Consider the following 22384-nt stretch of genomic DNA (forward strand, 5'->3'; position numbering starts at 1 on the left):
GAACTTTGCTACTCGTACACAGATATTCGACACATTGTTTGACAATTGGATTGTGGTCAAGTGTCAATTGGATGGGAAAACTATTTAAAATTTGTACTGTCTAATAAGTTAATGTCACGTGGCAAAATGTAAACTAAAGTGTACACCATAGTGTACATGTAGCAAACTCCTTACTGATTGAACATTGATATTTGTACACTGATTTTTGACACGTTGTTCGGCACTTGTATTATTGTCAAGTGTCAATTGGATGGGAAAACTATTTGAAATTTAAACTGTCAAGTAGGGTAATGTCACGTGGTAAAATGTAAACTAAAATGTACACCATGGTGTGCATGTAGCAAGGTCCTTACCGATTGAACTTTGATATTTGTACACAGATATTCAACACGTTGCTTGACACTTGCATTGTCGTCAAGTGTCAATTGGATGAGAATTTTTTTGAATTTTATGCTGTCTAATAGGGTAACGTCGCATGGAAAAGTATAAACTAAAGTTTACACCATAGTGTACATTTAGTAAGGTTCTTACCGTTTAAACTTCGCTATTTGTACACTGATTTTTGACTTTTTTTTGACACTTGAATTGTTGTCAAGTGTCAATTGGATAGGAAAACTTTTTGAAATTTAAACTGTCCAACGGGATAATGTGACATGCCAAAGTGTAAACTAAAGTGTACACCATAGCATACATGTACCAAGGCTCTTACCGATTGAACTTTACTATTTGTATACTTATTTTGACACGTTGTTTGACACTTGCAATGTTGTCAAGTGTCAATTGGATGTGAAAACAATTTGAAATTTAAACTGTCCAATAGGCTAACGTCACATGGCAAAGCATAAACTAAAGTGTACACCATTGTGTACATGTAGCAAGGTTCTTACCGATTGAACTTTACTATTTGTACACTGATTTCTGACACGTTGTTTGACACTTGCATTGCCGTCAAGTGTCAATTGGATGGGAAAACTGCTATTTGTACACTGATTTTTAACACGTTATTTTACACTTGCATTGTTGTCAAGTTTCAATTTGATGGGAAATTCGTTTGAAATTAAAACTGTCCAATAGGGTAATGTCACTTGGCAAAGTGTAAACTAAAGTGTACACCATAGTGTACATATAGCAAGATCCTTACCGATTGAACTTTGCTATTCGTACACAGATATTCGACACATTGTTTGACACTTGCGTTGTTGTCAAGTGTCAATTGGATGGGAAAACTGTTTGAAATTTATACTATCTGACAGGTTAATGTCGTATGGTAAAATTTAAACTAAAGTGTACACTATAGTGTACATGTAGTACGGTCCTTACTGATTGAACATTGCTATTTGTACACTAATTTTTGACACGTTGTTCGGCACTTGCATTATTGTCAAGTGTCAATTGGACGGGAAAACTATTTGAAATTTAAACTGTCCAATAGGGTAATGTCACGTGGTAAAGTGTAAACTAAAGTGTACTCCATGGTGTGCATGTAGCAAGGTCCTTATCGATTGAAGTTTGATATTTGTACACAGATATTTGGCATGTTGTTTGACACCTGCATTGTTGTCAAGTATCAATTGGATGAGAAAATTGTTTGAATTTTGTACTGTCCAACAGGGTAACGTCACATGGAAAAGTATAAACTAAAGTTTACACCATAGTGTACATTTAGTACGGTTCTTGCCGATTAAACTTTGCTATTTGTACACTGACTTTTGACATGTTTTTGGCACTTGAATTGTTGTCAAGTGTCAATTAGATAGGAAAACTTTTTGAAATTTCAACTGTCCAACGGGATAATGTCACGTGCCAAAGTGTAAACTTAAGTTTACAACATAGTGTACATGTAACAATGCTCTTACCGATTGAACTTTGCTATTTGTATACTTATTTGGACACGTTGTTTGATACTTGCAATGTTGTCAAGTGTCAATTGGATGGGAAAACAATTTGAATTTTAAACTGTCCAACAGGGTAACGTTACAAGGCAAAGCGTAAACTAAAGTGTACACCATAGTGTACATGTAGCAAGGTTCGTACCGATTGAATTTGCTATTTGTACACTGAGTTTTGACATGTTGTTTGACACTTGCATTATTGTCAAGTGTCAATTGGATGGCAAAACTATTTGAAATTTAAATTGTCTAACAGGGTAATGTCATGCCGCAAAGTGTAAACTACAGTGTACACGGTAGTGTACAAGTAGCAAGGTTCTTACTGATTGAACTTTGCTATTTGTACACTGATTTTCGACACGTTGCTTGACACTTGCTTGGTAGTCGAGTGTCAATTGGATGGGAAAACTATTTGAAATTTAAACTGTCCAACAGGGTAATGTCACGTGGAAAAGCGCAAACTAAAGTGTACACCATAGTGTACATGTAGCAAGGTTCTTGCGGATTGAATTTTACTTTTTGTACACAAATTTTTGACACGTTATTTTACACTTCCATTGTTATCAAGTGCCAATTGGATGGAAAAATTGTTTGAAATTTAAACTGTTCAACAGGGTAATGTCACGTCGTAAAGTGTAAACTAAAGTATACACCATAGTGCACGTGTAGCAAAGTTCTTACTGATTGAACTTTGCTATTTGTATACTGCTTTGGACACGTTGTTTGACACTTGATTTGTAGTCGGGTGTCAAATGGATGGAAAAGTGTAAACTAAGGTGTACACCATAGTGTACAGGTAGCAAGGTCCTTACTGATTGAACTTTACTATTTGTACACTGATTTTTGACACGTTGTTTGATGCTTGCATTACTGTCAAGTGTCAACTGGATGAAAAAGCTGTTTGAAATTTAAACTGTCCAACAAGGTAATGTCACGTGGCAAAGTGTAAACTAAAGTGTACACCATAGTGTACATGAAGTAAGGTCCTTATCGATTGAACTTTACTATTTGTACACTGATTTTTGACGCATTGTTTGACACTTGTATTATTGTCAGCTGTCAACTGGATGGAAAAATTGTTTGAAATTTAAACTGTCCAACGGGGTAATGACACATGGTAAAGTGTAAACTAAAGTGTACACCATAGTGTACATGTAGCAAGGTTCTTACCGATTGAACTTTGCTATTTATACACTGATTTTAGACACGTTGTTTGACACAAGCATTGTTGTCAAGTATCAACTGGATGGGAAAATTGTTTGAAATTCAAACTGTCCAATAGGGTAACGTCACGTGACAAAGCTTAAACTAAAGTGTACACCATAGTGCACATGTCGCAAGGTTCTTACCGATTGAACTTTGCTAATTGTACACTAATTTTTGACACATTGTTTGACACTTGCATTGTTGTCAAGTGTCAATTAGATGGGAAAACTATTTGAAAATCAAACTTTCCATCAGGGTAACGTCATTTGACAAAGTGTAAACTAAAGTTTGTACTCCATTGTGTACATGTAGCAAGGTCCTTACCGACTGAACTTTGCTATTTATACACCGATTTTTGACCCGTCGTTTGATGCTTGCATTGTTTTCAAGTGTCAATTGGATGGAAAAACTGTTTGAAATTTAAACTTTCCAACATGGTAATGTCATGCGGCAAAGTGTAAACTAAAGTGTACACCATAGTGCACGTGTCAAAAGGTTCTTGCTGATTGAACATTGCTATTTGTACACTGATTTTTTACACGTTACTTGACACTTGCATTGTAGTCAAGTGTCAATTGGAGGGAAAAGGAATTTATACTGTCTAAGAGGGTTATGTTTCGTGGAGAAGTGTAAACTAAAGTGTACACCATAGTGTACATGTAGCAAGGTTCTTATCGATTGAACTTTGTTATTTGTACACTAATTTTTGACACATTGTTTGACACTTACGTTGTTGTCAAATGTTAATTAGAAGGGAAAGCTGTTTGATATTTAAACTGTCCAACAGGGTAATATCACGTGGTAAAGTGTAAACTAAAGTGTGCACCATAGTGTACATGTAGCAAGGTTCTTACTGATTGAACTTTGCTATTTGTACACTTATTTTATACACGTTGTTTGACACTTTCTTTGTAGTCGAGTGTCAATTGGATGGAAAAGTGTAAACTAAAGTATACACCGTAGTGTACATGTAGCAAAGTTCTTACCGATCAAACTTTCCTATTTGTACACTGATTCTTGACATGTTGTTTAACACTTGCATTGTTGTCATGTGTCAATTGGATGGGAAAGTTGTTTGATATTTAAACTGTCCAACAGTGTAATATCACGTGGCAAAGTGTAAACTAATGTATACACCGTAAATGTTGCAAGGTTCTTACCGATTGAACATTGCTATTTGTACACTGATTATTGACACGTTGCTTGACACTTGCATTGTAGTCAAGTCTCAATTGGACGGGAAAACTATTTGAGATTTATACTGTCTAACAGGGTTATGTTGCATGGAAAAGTGCAAACTAAAGTGTACACCATAGTGTACATGTAGCAAGATTCTTATCGATTGAACTTTGCTATTTGTCCACTAGTTTTTGACACGTTGTTTGACACTTGGATTGTTTTCAAATGTTAATAAGAAGGGAAAACTGTTTGAAATTTAAACTGTCCAACACGTTAATATCACGTGGTAAAGTATAAACTAAAGTGTGCACCATAGTGTACATGTAGCACGGTTCTTACTTATTGAACTTTGCTATTTGTACACTAATTTTATACACGTTGTTTGACGCTTGCTTTGTAGTCGAGTGTCAATTGGATGGAAAAGTATAAACTAAAGTATACACCATAGTGTACATGTAGCAAGGTTCTTACCGACTGAACTTTGCTATTTGTACACTGATTTTTGACACGTTATTTAATGCTGGCATTGTTGTCAAGTGTCAATTGGATGAAAAAACTATTTGAAATTTAAACTATCCAACAGGGTAATATCACGTGGCAAAGTGTAAACTAAAGTCTACACCATAGTGTACATGTCAAAAGGTTCTTACCGATTGAATTTTGCTATTTGTACAATGATTTTTGACACGTTGTTTGACACTTACATTGTTGTCAAGTGTGAATTGGATGGGAAAACTGTTTGAAATATAAATGTTTCAACAGAGTAATGTCATGTAGCACATTGTAAACTAACGTGTACACTATAGAGTACATGTAGCAAGGTCCTTACCAATTGAATTTTGCTATTTGTACACTGATTTTTGACACGTTGTTTGGCACTTGCATTGTTGTTAAGTGTCAATTAGATGGGAAAATGGTTTGAAATTTAAACTATTCAATAGGGTAATGTCACATGGCAAAGTGTAAACTAAAGTGTACACCATAGTGTACATGTAGCAAGGTTCTTACTGATTGAATTTTGCTATTTGTATACTAATTTTTGACATGTTGCTTGACACTTGCATTGTTCTCAAGTGTCAATTGGATGGAAAAACTGTTTTAAATTTAAAATGTCCAACAAGGTAATGTCACGTGGCTCAATGTAAATTAAAGTATACACCATAGTGTAGATATAGCAAGGTTCTTACCGATTGAACTCTGCCATTTGTACACTGATTTTTGACATGTTGTTTGACACTTACATTGTTGTCAAGTGTCAATTGGATGAGAAAATTGTTTCAATTTCATACTGTCCAATAGGGTAACGTCACGTGGAAAAGTATAAACTAAAGTTTACACCATAGTGTACATTTAGTAAGGTTCTTAACGATTGAACTTTGCTATTTGTACACTGATTTTTTACACGTTGTTTGACACTTGCATTGTTGTCAAGTGTTAATGGGATGGGAAAACTGTTTGAAATTAAAACTGTCTAGTAGGGTAATGTCACGTGGCAAAGTGTAAACTAAAGTATACACCATGGTATACATGTAGTGTGGTTCATACTGATTGAACTTTGCTATTTGTACACTAATTTTTGACATGTTGTTTGACACTTTCTTTGTTGTTAGGTGACAATTGAATTGGAAAACTGTTTGAAATTTGAACTGTCCAACTAGGTAATAACACGTGGCAAAGTGTAAACTAATGTGTACACCATAGTGTACATGCAACAAGGTTCTTACCGATCGAACTTTGCGATTTGTACATTGATTTTTGACATGTTGTTTGACACATGCATTGTCGTCAAGTATCAATTGGATGGGAAAGCTGTTTGAAATTCAAACTGTCCAATAGGCTATCGTCACGTGACAAAGTGTAAACTAAAGTGTGTACTCCATAGTGTACATCTAGCAAGGTCTTTACTGACTAAACTTTGCTATTTGTACACAGATTTATGACACATTGTTTGACACTTGCATTATTGTCAGGTGACAATTGAACAGGAAAACTGTTTGAAGTTTAAACTGTCCAACAGGGTAATGTCATGTGGTAAAGTGTAAACTAATGTGTACACCATAGTGTACATGTAGTAAGGTCCTTATCGATTGAACTTTGCTATTTGTCCACTGATTTTTGACACTTGCATTGTTGTCAAGTGTTAATTGGATGGGAAAACTGTTTGAAATTAAAACTATCCAATGGGGTATTGTCATGTGGTAAAGTGTAAACTAAAGTGTACGCCATAGTGCACATGTAGCATGGTTTATACCGATTGAAATTTGCTATTTGTACTCTGATTTATAACACGTTGTTTGACACTTGCATTGTTGTCAAGTGTCAGTTGGATGGGAAAACTGTTTGAAATTTAAACTGCCTAACAGGGTAAAACACTTGGCAAAGTGTAAACTAAAGTATACACCATAGTATACATGTAACAAGGTTCTTACTGATTGAACTTTGCTATTTATACACTGATTTTTGACACGTTGTTTGACACTTGCATTGTTGTTAAGTGTCAATTAGATGGGCAAACTGTTTGAAATTCAAACTGTCCAACAAGGTAATATCATGTGGCAAAGTGTAAACTAAAGTGTACACCATAGTGTACATGTAGCAAGGTCTTTACTGATTGAGCTTTGCTATTTGTTCACTAATTTTTGATACATTGTTTGACACTTGCATTGTTACCAAGTGTCAATTGGATTGGAAAACTGTTTGAACCTTAAACTGTCCAACAGGATAATGTCACATGGTAAAGTGTAAACTAAAGTGTACAACACAATTTACATGTAGTAAGGTTCTTATCGATTGAACTTTTCTATTAGTACACTGATTTTTGACACGTTTTACACTTACATTATTGTCAAGTGTCAATTGGATGGGAAAACTGTTCGAAATTTAAACTGTCCAATAGGGTAATGTCACCTGGCAAAGTGTACACTAAAGTGTACACCATAGTGTACATGTAGTAAGATATTTACTGATGGAACTTTGCGATTTGTATAATGATTTTTGACACTTGCATTGTTGTCAAGTGACAATTGGATAGGAAAACTGTTTGAAATTTAAACTATCCAACAGGGTAATTTCTCACAGCAAAGTGGAAACTGAAGTGTGCACCGTAGTGTACATGTAGCATGGTTTTTATCGATTGAACTTTGCTATTTGTACACTGATTTTCGACACGTACTTTGACACTTGCATTAATGTCAAGTGCAAATTAGATGGGAAAACTATTTGAAATTCAAACTGTCCAATAAGGTAACGTCACGTGACAAAGTGTAAATTAAAGTGTGTACACCATAGTGTACATGTAGCAAGGTTCTTACCGATTGAACTTTGCTATTTGTACACTAATTTTTGACACGTTGTTTGACACTTGCATTACTGTCAAGTGTCAATTAGATGGGAAAACTATTTGAAATTTAAACTGTCCAGCAGAGTAATGTCTTGTGGCAAAGTGCAAACTGAAGTGTACACGTAGCAAGATCCTTACCGATTGAACTTTGCTATTTGTACACTAATTTTTGAACTCTATTCGACACTTGCAATGTTGCCAAGTGTCATTTGGATGGAAAAATTGTTTGAAATTTAAACTGTCCAACGGGGTATTGTCACATGGCAAAGTGTAAACTAAAGTGTACACCATAGTATACATGTAGCAAGGTTCTTACTAATTGAACTATGCTATTTGTACACTGATTTTCACCTCGTTGTTTGACACTGGAATTGTTGTCAAGTGTCAATTGATTGGGAAAACTATTTGAAATTTTAAACTGTCCAATAGGGTAATGTCATGTGGCAAAGTGTACACCATAGCGTACATGTAGAAAGGTCTTTACCGATTGAACTTCGCTATATGTACACTGATTTTTGACACGTTATTTGACACTTGCATTGTTGTCAATTGTCAATTGGATGGGAAAACTGTTTGAAATTCAAACTATCCAGCACGGTATTACCACGTGGCATAGTGTAAACTAAAGTGTGTACACCATAGTGTACATGTAGCAAGGTACTTACTAATTTTTGACACGTTGTTGGACACTTGCATTGTTGTCAAGTGTCAATTGGATGGGAAAACTGTTATTTGTACACAGATATTTTACACGTTGTTTAACACATGCATTGTTGTAAAGTATCAATTGGATGGGAAAACTTTTTGAAATTTAAATTGTCCAACAGGTTAATGTCACGTGGCAAGTGTAAAAAAGTGTACACCATTGTGTGATGTCACAAGATTCTTACCGATTGAACTTTGCTATTTGTACAGTAATTTTTGACACATTTTTTGACACTTGTATTGTTCTCAAGTGTCAATTGGATGGAAAAACTATTTGAAATTTAAACTATCCAGCAGGGTAATGTCACGTGGCAAAGTGTGAACTAAAGTGTACACCATAGTGTACATGTAGCAAGGTCCTTACCGATTGAACTTTGTGATTTGTACACTGATTTTTGACACGTTGTTTGACACTTGCATTGTTCTCAACTGCCAATTGGATGGGAAACAGTTTGAAGTTTAAACCATCCAACAGTGTAATGTCACGTGGCAAAGTGTAAACTAAAGTGTACACCATAGAGTACATTTAGCAAGGTTCTTACCGATTGAACTTTGTTATTTGTACACTAATTCTTGACACGTTGCTTGAAACTTGCATTGTTTTCAAGTGTCAATTGGATGGGAAAATTGTTTCAAATTCAAACTGTCCAATAGGGTAACGTCACGTGACAAAGTGTAAACTAAAGTGTGTACACCATACTGTACATGTAGCAAGGTTCTTACCGATTGAACTTTGCTATTTGTACACTAATTTTTGGTACGTTGTTTGACACTTGCATTATTGTCAAGTGTCAATTGGATGGAAAAAGTGTTTGAAATTTAAACTGTATAGCAGGGTAATGTCTTGTGTCGAAGTGCAAACTGAAGTGTACACGTAGCACGATCCTTACCGATTGAACTTTGCTATTTGTACACTAATTTTTGACACTCTATTCGACACTTGCAATGTTGCCAAGTGTCATTTGGATGGAAAAATTGTTTGAAATTTAAACTGTCCAACGGTGCATTGTCACGTGATAAAGTGTAAACTAAAGTGTACACCATAGTATACATGTAGCAAGATTCTTACTAATTGAACTATGCTATTTATACACTGATTTTTGCCTCGTTGTTTGACACTTGCATTGTTGACAAGTGCCAATTGGATGGAAAACTATTTGAAATTTAAACTGTCCAACAGGGTAATGTCATGTGGCAAAGTGTAAATCAAAGTGGTCACCATAGCGTACATATTGCAAGTTTCTTACCGATTGAATTTTGCTATTTGTACTCTGATTTTTGACATGTTGCTTGACACTTGCAAATTTGTCGAGTGTCAATTGGATTGAAAAAGTATTTGAAATTTAAACTATCCAGCAGGGTAATGTCTCGTGGCAAAGTGTGAACTAAAGTTTACACAATAGTGTACATGTAGCAAGGTTCTTACCGATTGAACTTTGCTATGTGTACACTATGTTCTGACATGTTGTGTGACACTTTCATTGTTCTCAAGTGTCAATTGGATGGGAAAAGTGTTATTTATACGCAGATTTCTAATACATTGTTTGACACTTGCAATGTTGTTAAGTGTCAATTGGATGGGAAGACAGTTTGAAATTTAAACTGTCTAATAGGGTAATGTCACGTGGTAAAGTGTAAACTAAAGTGTACACTATAGTGTAAATGTAGCAAGGTTCTTATCGATTGAACTTTGCTATTTTTACGCTGATTTTGACTCGTTGTTTGACATTTGCATTTCTCAAGTGTCAATTGGATGGAAAACTGTTTGAAATTTAAGCTGTCCAATAGGGTAATGTCACGTGACAAAGTTCAACTACCCCATAGTGCACCTGTAGCAAGGTACTTGCCGATTGAACATTGCTATTTGTACACTAATTTTTGACTTATTGTCTACACTTACATTGTTGTCAAGTGTCAATTGGACGGAAAACTGTTTGAAATTTAAACTGTCAAACATGGTAGTGTCACGTGGCAAAGTGTAAACTAAAGTATAGACCATAGTGTACACGTAGCATGATTCTTATCGATTGAACTTTGCTATTTGTACACTAATTTTTCACACGTTGTTTGACACTTGCATTATTGTCAAGTGTCAATTGGATGGGAACACGTATTGAAATTTAAACTATCCAACAGGGTAATGTCATGTGGCACAGTGTAAACTAAAGTGTACATCAAAGTGTAAATGTTGCAAGGTTCTTACCGATTGGACTTTGCTGTTTGTACACTAATTTTTGACACGTTGTTTAACACTTGCATTGTTGTTAAGTGCCAATTGGATGGGAAAACTGTTTGAAATTTAAACTGTCCAGCAGTGTATGTCACATGGCAATGTGTAAACTAAAGTGTACACCATATTTTACATGTCACAAGGTTCTCACCAAATTTATACTGTCTAATAGGGTAATGTCACGTAGCAAAGTGTAAGCTAAAGTGTACACCATAGTATACATGTAGCAAGGTTTTTACCGATTGAACTTTGCTATTTGTACACTGATTTTTGATACGTTGTGTGACACTTTCATTGTTATCAAGTGACAATTGGATGGGAAAACTTTTATTTATACGCAGATTTTTGACACGTTGTGTGACACTTTCATTGTTATCAAGTGACAATTGGATGGGAAAACTTTTATTTATACGCAGATTTTTGACACGTTGTTTGACACTTGCAATGTTGTCAAGTGTCAATTGGATGGGAAACTGTTTGAAATTTAAACTGTCCAGCAGGGTAGTGCCACGTGATAAAGTGTAAACTAAAGTTTACACCATAGGGTACATGTCGTAAGGTTTTTATCGATTGAACTTTGCTATTTATAAATTGATTTTTGACACGTTGTCTGAAACTTACATCGTTGTCAAGTGTCGATTGCATGGAAAAACTGTTTGACATTTAAACTTTTCAACAGGGTAATGTCACGTGACAAAGTGTTAACTAAAGTGTACACAACAGTGTACATGTAGCAAGGTCCTTATCGATTGAACTTTGCCATTTGTACACTGATTTTTGACACTTTATTTGACACTTGCATTGTTGTCAAGTGTCAATTGGATGGAAAAACTGTTTGAAATTTAAACGGTACAACAGGGTAATATCACGTGGCAAAGTCTAAACTAAAGCACTGACGATAGTGTACATGTAGCAAGGTTCTTATCGATTGAACTTTGCTATTTGTACACTGATTTTGGGCACGTTGCTTGACACTTGCATTGTTGTCAATTGTCAGTTGGATGGGAAAATTGTTTGAAATTTAAATTGTCCAATAGAGTAATGCCACATGGCACAGTGTAAACTAAAGTGTACACCATAGTGTACATATAGCAAGGTTCTTACTGACCGAACTTTGCTGTTTGTACATTGATTTTTGACACATTGTTTGACACTTGCATTGTTGTCAAGTGTCAATTGGATGGGAAAACTATTTGAGATTCAAACTTTCCAACAGGGTAACATCATGTGGTAAAGTGTAAACTAAAGTGTGTACTCCATTGTGTACATGTGGCAAGGTCCTTACCGATTGAACTTTGCTATTTTTACACTGATTTTTGACACGTTGTTTGATGCTTGCATTGTTGTCAAGTGTCAATTGGATGGAAAAGCTGTTTGAAATTTAAACTGTCCAATAGGGTAATATCACGTGGTAAAGTGTAAACTGAAGTGTACACCATAGTGTACATGTCGAAAGGTTCTTACCGGTTGAACTTTTGCTATTTATACAATGATTTTTGACATTCTGTTTAACACTTGCATTGTTGTCAAGTGTCAATTTGATGGGAAAATTGTTTGAAATTTTAATTTTTCAACAAGGTAATGTCACGTGGTACATTGTAAACTAAAGTGTACACCATAGTGTACATGTAGCAAGGTCCTTACCGATTGAATTTTGCTATTTGTACACTGATTTTTCGCACGTTGTTTGGCACTTGCATTGTTGTCAAGTGTCAATTACATGGAAAAAAATTTGAAATTTAAACTGTCCAATAGGGTAATGTCACGTGGCAAAGTGTAAACTAAAGTGTATACCATAGTGTACATGTAGCAAGGTTCTTACTAATTGAAATTTTCTATTTGTACACTGATTTTTGACACGTTGTTTAAAACTTGCATTGTTCTCAAGTGTCAATTGAATGGAAAACTCTTTGAAATTTAAGTTGTCCAATAGGGTAATGTCACGTGCCAAAGTTCAACTACCCCATAGTGTACAGGTAGCAAGGTACATACTGATTGAACATTGCTATTTGTACAATAATTTTTGACTCATTGTCTGACACTTGCATTGTTGTCAAGTGTCAATTGGACGGAAACTATTTGAAATTTAAATTATCAAACAGGATAGTGTCACGTGGCAAAGTGTAAACTAAAGTGTAAACCATAGTGTACAAGTACTAAGGTTCTTATCGATTGAACTTTACTATTTGTACACAAATTTTTGACACGTTGTATGAAACTTACATTATTGTCAAGTGCCAATTGGATGGGAACACGGTTTGAAATTTAAACAGTTCAACATGGTAATCTCATGTGGCACAGTGTAAACTAAAGTGTACATCATAGTGTACATGTAGCAAGGTCCGTACCGATTGAACTTTGCCATTTGTACACTGAATTTTGATACGTTGTTCGACACTTGCATTGTTGTCAAGTGTTAATTGGATGGGAAAACTGTTTGAAATTTAAACGGTCCAACAGGGTAATATCACGTGGGAAAGTCTAAACTAAAGCCTAGACCATAGTGCATATGTAGCGAGGTTCTTACCGATTGAACTTTGCTATTTGTACACTGAGTTTTGGCACGTTGTTTAACACTTGCATTGTTGTCAATTGTTAACTCGATGGGAAAATTGTTTGAAATTTAAACTATCCAACAGAGTAATGCCACATGGCACAGCGTAAACTAAAGTGTACACCATAGTGTACATGTTGCAAGGTTCTTACCGATTGAACTTTGCTATTTGTACACTGATTTTTGACACATTGTTTGACACTTGCATTATTGTCAAGTGTCAATTGGATGGGAAAACTGTCTAAAATTTAAACTGTCCAGCAGGGTATGTCACGTGGTAAAGTGTAAACTAAAGTGTCAATAAGGTAATGTCACGTGGCAAAGTGTGAACTAAAGTGTACACCATAGTGTACATGAAGCAAGGTTCTTACCGATTGAACTTTGCTATTTGTACATAGATTTTTGACACGTTGTGTGGCACTTTCATTGTTGTCAAGTGTCAATTGGATGGAAAAACTGTTATTTATACAGATTTTTGACATGTTGTTTGACACTTGCAATGTTGTCAATTGTTAATTCGATGGGAAAATAGTTTGAAATTTAAACTGTCCAGTAGGGTAGTGTTACATTGCAAAGTGTAAACTAAAGTGTACACCATAGGGTACATATCGCAAGGTTATTACCGATTGAACTTTGCTATTTGTACACTGATTTTGAGACGTTGTCTGAAACTTGCATTGTTGTCAAGTGTGAATTGGATGAGAAAACTGTTTGAAATTTGAACTTTTCAGGAGGGTAATGTCACGTGGCAAAGTGTAAACTAAAGTGTACACCATAGTGTACATGTCGTAAGGTCTTGACCGATTGAACTTTGCTATTTGTACATTGATTTTTAACGCGTTGTTCGACATTGTATCGTTGTCAAGTGTCAATTGGATGGGAAAACTTTTTGAAATTTAAACGGTCCAATAGGGTAATGTCACGTGGTAAAGTGTAAACTAAAGTGTAGATCATAGTGTACATTTAGAAAGGTTCTTATCGATTGAACTTTGCTATTTGTACACTAATTTTTGACAGGTTGTTTGACACTTGCATTGTTGTCAATTGTCAATTGGATGGGAAAACTGTTTGAAATTTAAACTCTCCAACAAGGTAATGTCACGTAGCACAGTGTAAACTAAAGTGTACATCATAGTGTACATGTTGGAAGGTTCTTACCGATTGAACTTTACTATTTGTACAATGATTTTTGACACGTTTGACACTTTCATTGTTTTTAAGTGTCATTTGGATGGGAAAACTATTATTTATACGCAGATTTTTGACACATTGTTTGACACTTGCAATGTTGCCAAGTGTCAATTGGATGGAAAAACTGATTGAAATTTAAATTGTCCAACAGGGTAATGTCACATGGCAAAGTGTAAACTAAAGCGTACACCATATTGTAAATGTAGCAAAGTTCTTACCGATTGAACTTTGCTATTTGTACACTGATTTTTGGCACGTTGTTTGACACTCTCATTGTTGTCAAGTGTCAATTGGATGGGAAAACTGTTTCAAATTTATACTGTAATGCCCTGACCCGCAAGGACCGGAACGTCGCTGGATTAATTGTACTTTTAGCCTTAAACTTAAAAAAATAGCTCAACATTTAGAGGAAATTATAAAGATTTAATTTAAGAATACATTTTTTTAAAGGATAATAAATGACAACATAACTCAATACAAAAGAAACAAATTCTTAATGTCTTTAGGTGACATCCATGCATAAATACATTTTTTGTTGCTTGAAATTCTATGCAAGAATTTAAAAATAAATGTTCTTGTTTGACTTCCCATTTTTGCGTAGTAAGTTTTAAAGTAAACTCGTTTACATAGTATTCTTGGTTGAAACTTCACGAAACTTTAATTAAAAGTAGGGAACTTCTCATAATATAACATATCCAAAATTCAGCTTTCCTCGGAGACATATGACATGTTAAAATATTTTTCAAAACCTCACAGCGACTCGATTTGGGAAGTAACTCAGCGCAGTATACTTAAGGTGGCATATAAAAATACATCGATATTGGATTGACATGATTTTGAGTTTATTCAGTAGCTAATCCATGAGGCTATTAAATCCCACTGGTCTTATCCAAAAATCCCAAGTAACGATTGAGTTATGAATTTCTAAGTTCAATGGCAGAAATGGAATTTTTCAGAAAACAGCAACACTATGTTTACTTAAAGCAACATATAAAATTTTACTGATATCGGATTGATATGATTCTAAGTTTATTCTAATTTATGAGGCTATCAAACACCAGTAGCGTTGTTCAAAAATTCAAAGTAACAAATTAGTTCTGAACAGAAACTGAAATTTATAAGAAAATAGTAACATTAACTAGTTGACTTTTTTTTTTTTGAAGACGGTGTTTCGTAAGTAAATTCTAGATCACATATATATATTTTTAAAGATAACCTATTCATAAGAAAATGTTCGTGGAAATAGTTTCATATACGATGTCCATAGAAAAGTAATTAATAGGAAATATAAATATTTCATAATCAATTTAAAGTTGTTAATTCACCGGCTTTTCCATGTCAAATTGCATCTTCAACCACCATCATCCGCGCCCCCAATAAAAGAAGAAAATCAACCTGTAAGAAGGGATTTAACCCTTGAGTTGGAAACTCAATAGATATCATCGATGTATTTCATAATCAAATTAGAAAATTCAAACCATGGATTCATACCGTCGCACATCCAATATCTATAGGATTATCATAACACGTAGAGCCCGAGAATGTTCATTCAAACTATAGTAGTGCCGGAAGCACCGTACCCGGAGGTACCATTTCATTCAACTTTTAACGAAAAATCAAATTTGAAAATGAAATAACACTTGCACCTTAACCTACCTTGAATTTTCTTGGATATCAAAGAACAAATGTGTAGAAAGTCTTTCTTCTTTGAGAGAAAATAGGATGAAATTCGGATTTAAGGAAGGATGTAGTAAAAAAGTGACATTCCACTTCTTGTAGGCTTTCTTTTTAATGAAAAACTAAATGGGAGGAGTTGTATTATCATAAATTTTGTTATATTGGATCTTTAACTAAGAATTTGAAGAGTTTTTAAGTCTAAAAAAAATTCATAAATTTTTTTTGTAAAAACATCTACATGGTGATTCGAACCTAGGTTGCCTATATGAAATACCATGTAGATGACCATTGGGGCAACCCAGTTATTCATTAAATCTTTGTAATCAAAATTATTTAAAGTTAATCTCTTAAATTGTTGGGCTTTTAATTAATTTATGGTTTGGGCTTTTAAAATCTTAAATGGTTTTGAGCTTCCACAACTCGTTTCTTGAATGAGATAGGCTCGTGGTGCTAGATCATCACAACATAATAGCCTAATTTCATTTTATTTCTTGGGCTTCTACATCCGTTACACCTTAAACAAAATTTCATCCTCGAAATTTACCTTATGGATTGGCAAAGAGTGTCGGATATTTGTTTTTAACTTCTTCTTTTTCTTCCCAAGTAGCTTCTTCGACTCCATGATTATTTCATTGCACCTTGACTAGTTGAATCTCCTTGTTCCATAATTTATGAACCCTTCGATCCAATATTCTAATCGGTAATTCCTCATAAGATAAATCTTTACGTACATCTAGGGATTGATAATTGACCATGTGATCAGGATCATACATATACTTCTTGATCATCGATATGTGAAATATGTTGTGAACTGCTGATAGTTCGGGTGGCAAAGCTAATCAATAAGCCACACTTCTGAACCTATCAAGTATTTCAAAAGGTCCGATATAACAAGGTCGTAGCTTGCCTTTCTTGCAAAACCTAAGTACACCCTTTATTGGTGCCACTTTTAAAAAGACTTTATCTCCAACTTGAAAGTCCAAGTCCTTTCATTTGATATCTGCATAGCTCTTTTCTCTATCTTGCGCTGCCTTTATCCTAGTGCGGATCTTATCAATGGCATCGACTGTCCTTTCAATGATCTCTGGTCCCAAAACTCTCTTTTCTTCGACTTCATCCCAATGAACAGGTGATCTACATCTTCTACCATAGAGAGATTCATACGGAGCCATTTCAATAGTTGCTTGGAAACTGTTATTATTTGCAAATTCCACCAAAGGTAAATACGATTCCCAATTGCCTCTTAGATCCAAAACATAGGCTCTTAACATATCTTCCAAAGTTTGAATGGTTCTTTCAGATTGACCATCAGATTGAGGGTGATATGCCATACTAAAATTCAATTTCGTTCCCATAGCCACTTGCAAGCTCTTCCAAACCTTAGATGTAAATCTTGGATCTCTGTCAGACACAATGGATACGCGGGTACCATGTAATCTTACGATCTCTTTAATGTAAAACCGTGCCAACTGATCTAGATTGAATGTCATTTTCATCGGAAGAAAATGAGCGGACTTCATTAGACGGTCTTCTATTACCCCTATAGCATTGTGCCCTCCTACTGATCTCGAAAATCCTACCACAAAGTCCATTGCGATATTCTCCCACTTCCATTCTGGTATGTCCAATGGATTTAACAACTTTGTCGGTCTTTGAAGTTCTGCTTTACTTGTTGACACACAATGCATTTTACCACAAATAGACCTATACTTCTTTTCATATTCCTCCACCAACATGTATCTCGAAGGTCTCGATACATTTTCGTAGCTCCACGATGTGTAGTGTATGGAGTGATATGAGCCTCCTCCAATATCTCCTTCCTTAAAACTTCATCCTTAGGTACACAAATCCTTCCTTTAAACATCAAAGCCCTATTCGACACTATTCTAAAGTCCTTTCTCTTATCAGTATCAATCTCATTCTCGATCTTTTGCAAGAATGGGTCCTTATCTTGTGCCTTAATGATCCGATCTCTAAGAGTAGGTCGAACCACTAAAATTACTAAACGAGTGGTGACTTGCTCTAGTGTGGCAACCATTTCGATTCGAAAATTCTCGAAGTCCTTGATCAACTCCTACTGAGTAGTAGGTAATGACGCCAATCGTCCCACTGACTTTCTACTTAGCGCATCGGCAACAACATTAGCCTTACCAGTATAGTAATGGATAGTACAATCATAATCATTTACAAATTCCAACCATCATCTCTGTCTCATATTCGATTCCTTCTATGTGAAGAAATATTTGAGACTTTTATGATACGTGTAAATGTCGCACTTCCCTCCATATAAGTAATGACGCCATATCTCTAAAGCATGCACTACTGTAGCAAGTTCTAGATCATGCGTCGAGTAGTTCAAATCATGTTGCTTCAATTGCCTTGATGCATAGGCAATCACTTTTCTATACTGCATCAGTACACATCCTAAACCTTGTTTGGATGCATCACTATATATAACAAATCCTTCCGAACCTTCGGGTATAGCTAACACGTGTGCTAAAATCAATCGTCATTTTAGCTCCTGAAAGCTCTGAGCACACTTATCTGTCCATTGAAACTTTACTCCTTTCCTTGTCAATTGTGTCATTGGTCCAGCTATTTTGGAGAATCCTTCTATAAATCTCCGATAGTACCCGGCCAATCCCAGAAAACTTTAAACTTCACCCATGTTAGTTAGTGTATTCCAATTAGTTACTGCTTCCACTTTTACTTGATTCACCTCAATTCCTTGGATAGCAACTACGTGACTGAGGAATCCAACTTGTTCAAGCCAAAATTCACACTTTTTAAATTCGGCGTATAACCTTTCCTTACGCAGTGTTTCTTAGGCCATTCTAAGATGCTCTTCATGTTGATCTTTACTCTTGGAGTATATCAAGATGTCATCAATGAAGACTATGATAAATTGATTCAAATACTGATGAAATACACGATTCATTAAATCCATGAACACTATCGGTGCATTTGTCGACCCAAACGACATAACTGTGAACTCTTTATGTCCATAACGAGTTCGAAAAGCTGTCTTGGGTATATCACTTGCCTTAACCATCAACTGATGGTATCCAGATCGTAAGTCGATCTTGGAAAATACCTTAGATAATGTTTTAAGTTCTCAAATTTCCATGCTCACATCCCAGAAATTGTTTAGAATTCTATTTGCTGACTTCTTTTGGGATTCTGCCATGATTCATATTAACTACCATTATATTATAATAAGGAAACAAATAAAAAGGCATTATACTCCATGACCTCTACACACGTGGACTGCCCATACAATGGTCTAGTAAAGATAGAATTTTAATATGAATTCGTGATTGACTTTATCTAAACCGAATTCTACATGGTTAAGAATAACAGTCTCTATCCTAGTTAAAGTAGATTAGTATTATAATTAGTAACCAATAATTATCACAAAATAATATTTCGACAAAAATAGAAGACAAATGGACTTAGATTACCCCATAATTCCATTTTTCATAAATTTCTTTAGACAAATATAACTATGGCTTAACTTGACCAAATTAACTTTTTCTTAAGTCCATAATTCGCCATTTATTATGAGCTTCAAAATGAGCCCAATATTGATAAGGTAATTATAACTCCTTTAACAGTTATCTATTTGGCCTATTTAATAAAGTATAAAATTTGAAACTTATTTTCACTTGGTCCCTCAACTATAAAGATATTCATTTACATCCAAATTAACTATAGAGATAACCAATTAACTTGTATAAGGACTTAACTGAACATTGCATTCCTATTAAATAAATTAATGCTAAGTAAAAATTTGGGATTTTACACAAGTGTCAAACAACGTGTCAAAAATCAGTGTACAAATAGAAAAGTTCAATCGGTTTGAACCTTGCTACATGTACATAGTGTGCCACGTGACATTACCCTGTTGGACAGTTTAAATTCAAACAATTTTCCCATCCAATTGATCTCTGACAACAATGCAAGTGTCAAAGAACGTGTACAAATAGCAAACTTCAATCGGTAAGAAACTTGCTACATGTACACTATGGTGTACACTTTGCCACGTGACATTACCTTGTTGGACAATTTAAATTTCAAATAGTTTTTCCATCCAATTGATACTTGACAACAATGTAAGTGTCAAACAACGTGTCAAAAATCATTGTAGAAATAGCAAAGTTCAATCGATAAGGACCTTGCTACATATACACTATGGTGTGCACTTTTGTCTAAACTTTACCACGTGACATTACCTTGCAGGATAGTTTAAATTTCAAATAGTTTTCCCATACAATTGACACTTTACAACAATGCAAGCGTCAAACAACGTGTCAAAAATTAGTGTACGAATAACAAAGTTCAATCGGTAAAAATCTTGCGACTTGTACACTATGGTCTACCCATTGCCTTGGGATATTGCCATGTTGGACAGTTTTCCCATCCAATTGACACTTGACAACAATGCAAGTGTCAAACAACGTGTCAAAAATCAGTGTACAAATAGCAAAGTTCAATCGGTAAGAGCGTTGCGACGTGTACACTATGCTCTACACTTTTGTTTAAACATTGCCACATGACATTACCCTGTATGATAGTTTAGATTTCAACAGTTTTCCCATCCAATTGACACATGACAACAATGCAGGCATCAAACAACGTGTCATAAATCAGTGTACAAATAGCAATGTTCAATCAGTAAGAAACTTGCGACATGTATACTATGGTGTACACTTTAGTTTAAACGTTAACACGTGACATTACCCTTTGGAAAGTTTAAAGTGCAAACAATTTACCCATCCAATTGACACTTGACAACAATGCAAGTGTCAAACAACATGTCAAAATTCAGTAAACAAATAGCAAAGTTCTTTTGGTAAGAACCTTGTGACATGTACACAATGGTGTACCCTTTAGTTTACACTTTCTCACGTGACATTATCCAACTGGACAGTTTAAATTTCAAGCTGTTTTCCTATACAGTTGACACTTGACAACAATACAGGTGTCAAACAACATGTCAAAAATCAGTGTACAAATAACAAAGTTCAATCGATAAAAGCCTTGCGACTTGTATACTACGGTGTACACTTTAGTTTACACTTTGCCAGGTGACATTATCCTATTGGACAGTTTAAATTTCAAATAGTTTTTCCATCCAATCAACACTTGACAGCAATTCAAGTGTCATACAACGTGTTAAAAATCAGTTTACAAATAGCAAAGTGAAATCGGTAAAAACTTTCGACATGGACACTATGGTGTTCACTTTGCGACGTGACATTACCCTGTTGGATAGTTTAAACTTCAAACAGTTTTCCCATCCAATTGAAACTTGACAACAATGCAAGTGTTAAACAACGTGTCAAAAAACAATGTACGAAAAACAAAGTTCAATTGGTATGAACCTTGCTACATGTGCACTTTAGTTTACACTTTACCACGTAACATTACCGTGTTGGACAGTATAAATTTCAAACAGTTTTCACATCCAATTGATGCTTGACAACAATGCAAGTATCAAACAACGTGTCAAAAATCAATGAACAAATAGCAAAGTTCAATAGGCATGAACCTTGCTACATGTGCACTTTAGTTTACACTTTACCACGAGACATTACCCTGTTGGATAGTTTAAATTTTCAAAAGTTTTCACATCCAATTGACACTTGACAACAATGCAAATGTCAAAAAAGTGTAAAAATTCTGTGTACAAATAGCAAAGTTCAATCGGTAGGAACCTTGCTACATCTACACTATGGTCTACACTTTAGGTTACATTTTACCACGTGACATTACCTTGTTGAACAGATTAAATTTCAAATAATTTTCCCATCCAATTGACACTTGACAACAATGCAAGTGTCAACCAACATGTCAAAAATCAGTGCACAAATAGCAAAGTTCAATCAGTAAACACCTTGCTACATGTAGACTATGGTGTACACTTTAGTTTACACTTTGCCACGTGACATTAACCTGTTGGACGGTTTAAATTTCAAACAATTTTTCCATCCAATTGACACTTGACAACAATGCAAGTGTCAAACAACGTGTCAAAAATCAGTGCACAAATCGTAAAGTTCAATTGGCAAAGACCTTGCTACATGTAGACTATGGTGTACACTTTAATTTACACTTTGCCACGTGACATTAACCTGTTAGACGGTTTAAATTTCAAACAATTTTGTCATCCAATTGACACTTGACAACAATGCAAGTGTCAAACAACATGTTAAAAATCAGTGTATAAATAGTAAAATTCAATCAGTATGAACCTTACTACATGTACACTTTAGTTTACACTTTACCACATGACATTGCCCTATTGGAAAGTTTAAATTTCAAATAATTTTCCAATCCAATTTATACTCCACAACAATGCAATTGTTAAACAACGTGACAAAAAATCATTGGACAAATAGCAAAGTTCAATC

The sequence above is a fragment of the Olea europaea genome, unplaced genomic scaffold (assembly GCF_002742605.1).
Source record: "Olea europaea var. sylvestris unplaced genomic scaffold, O_europaea_v1 scaffold6, whole genome shotgun sequence".
NCBI lineage: Eukaryota > Viridiplantae > Streptophyta > Magnoliopsida > Lamiales > Oleaceae > Olea > Olea europaea.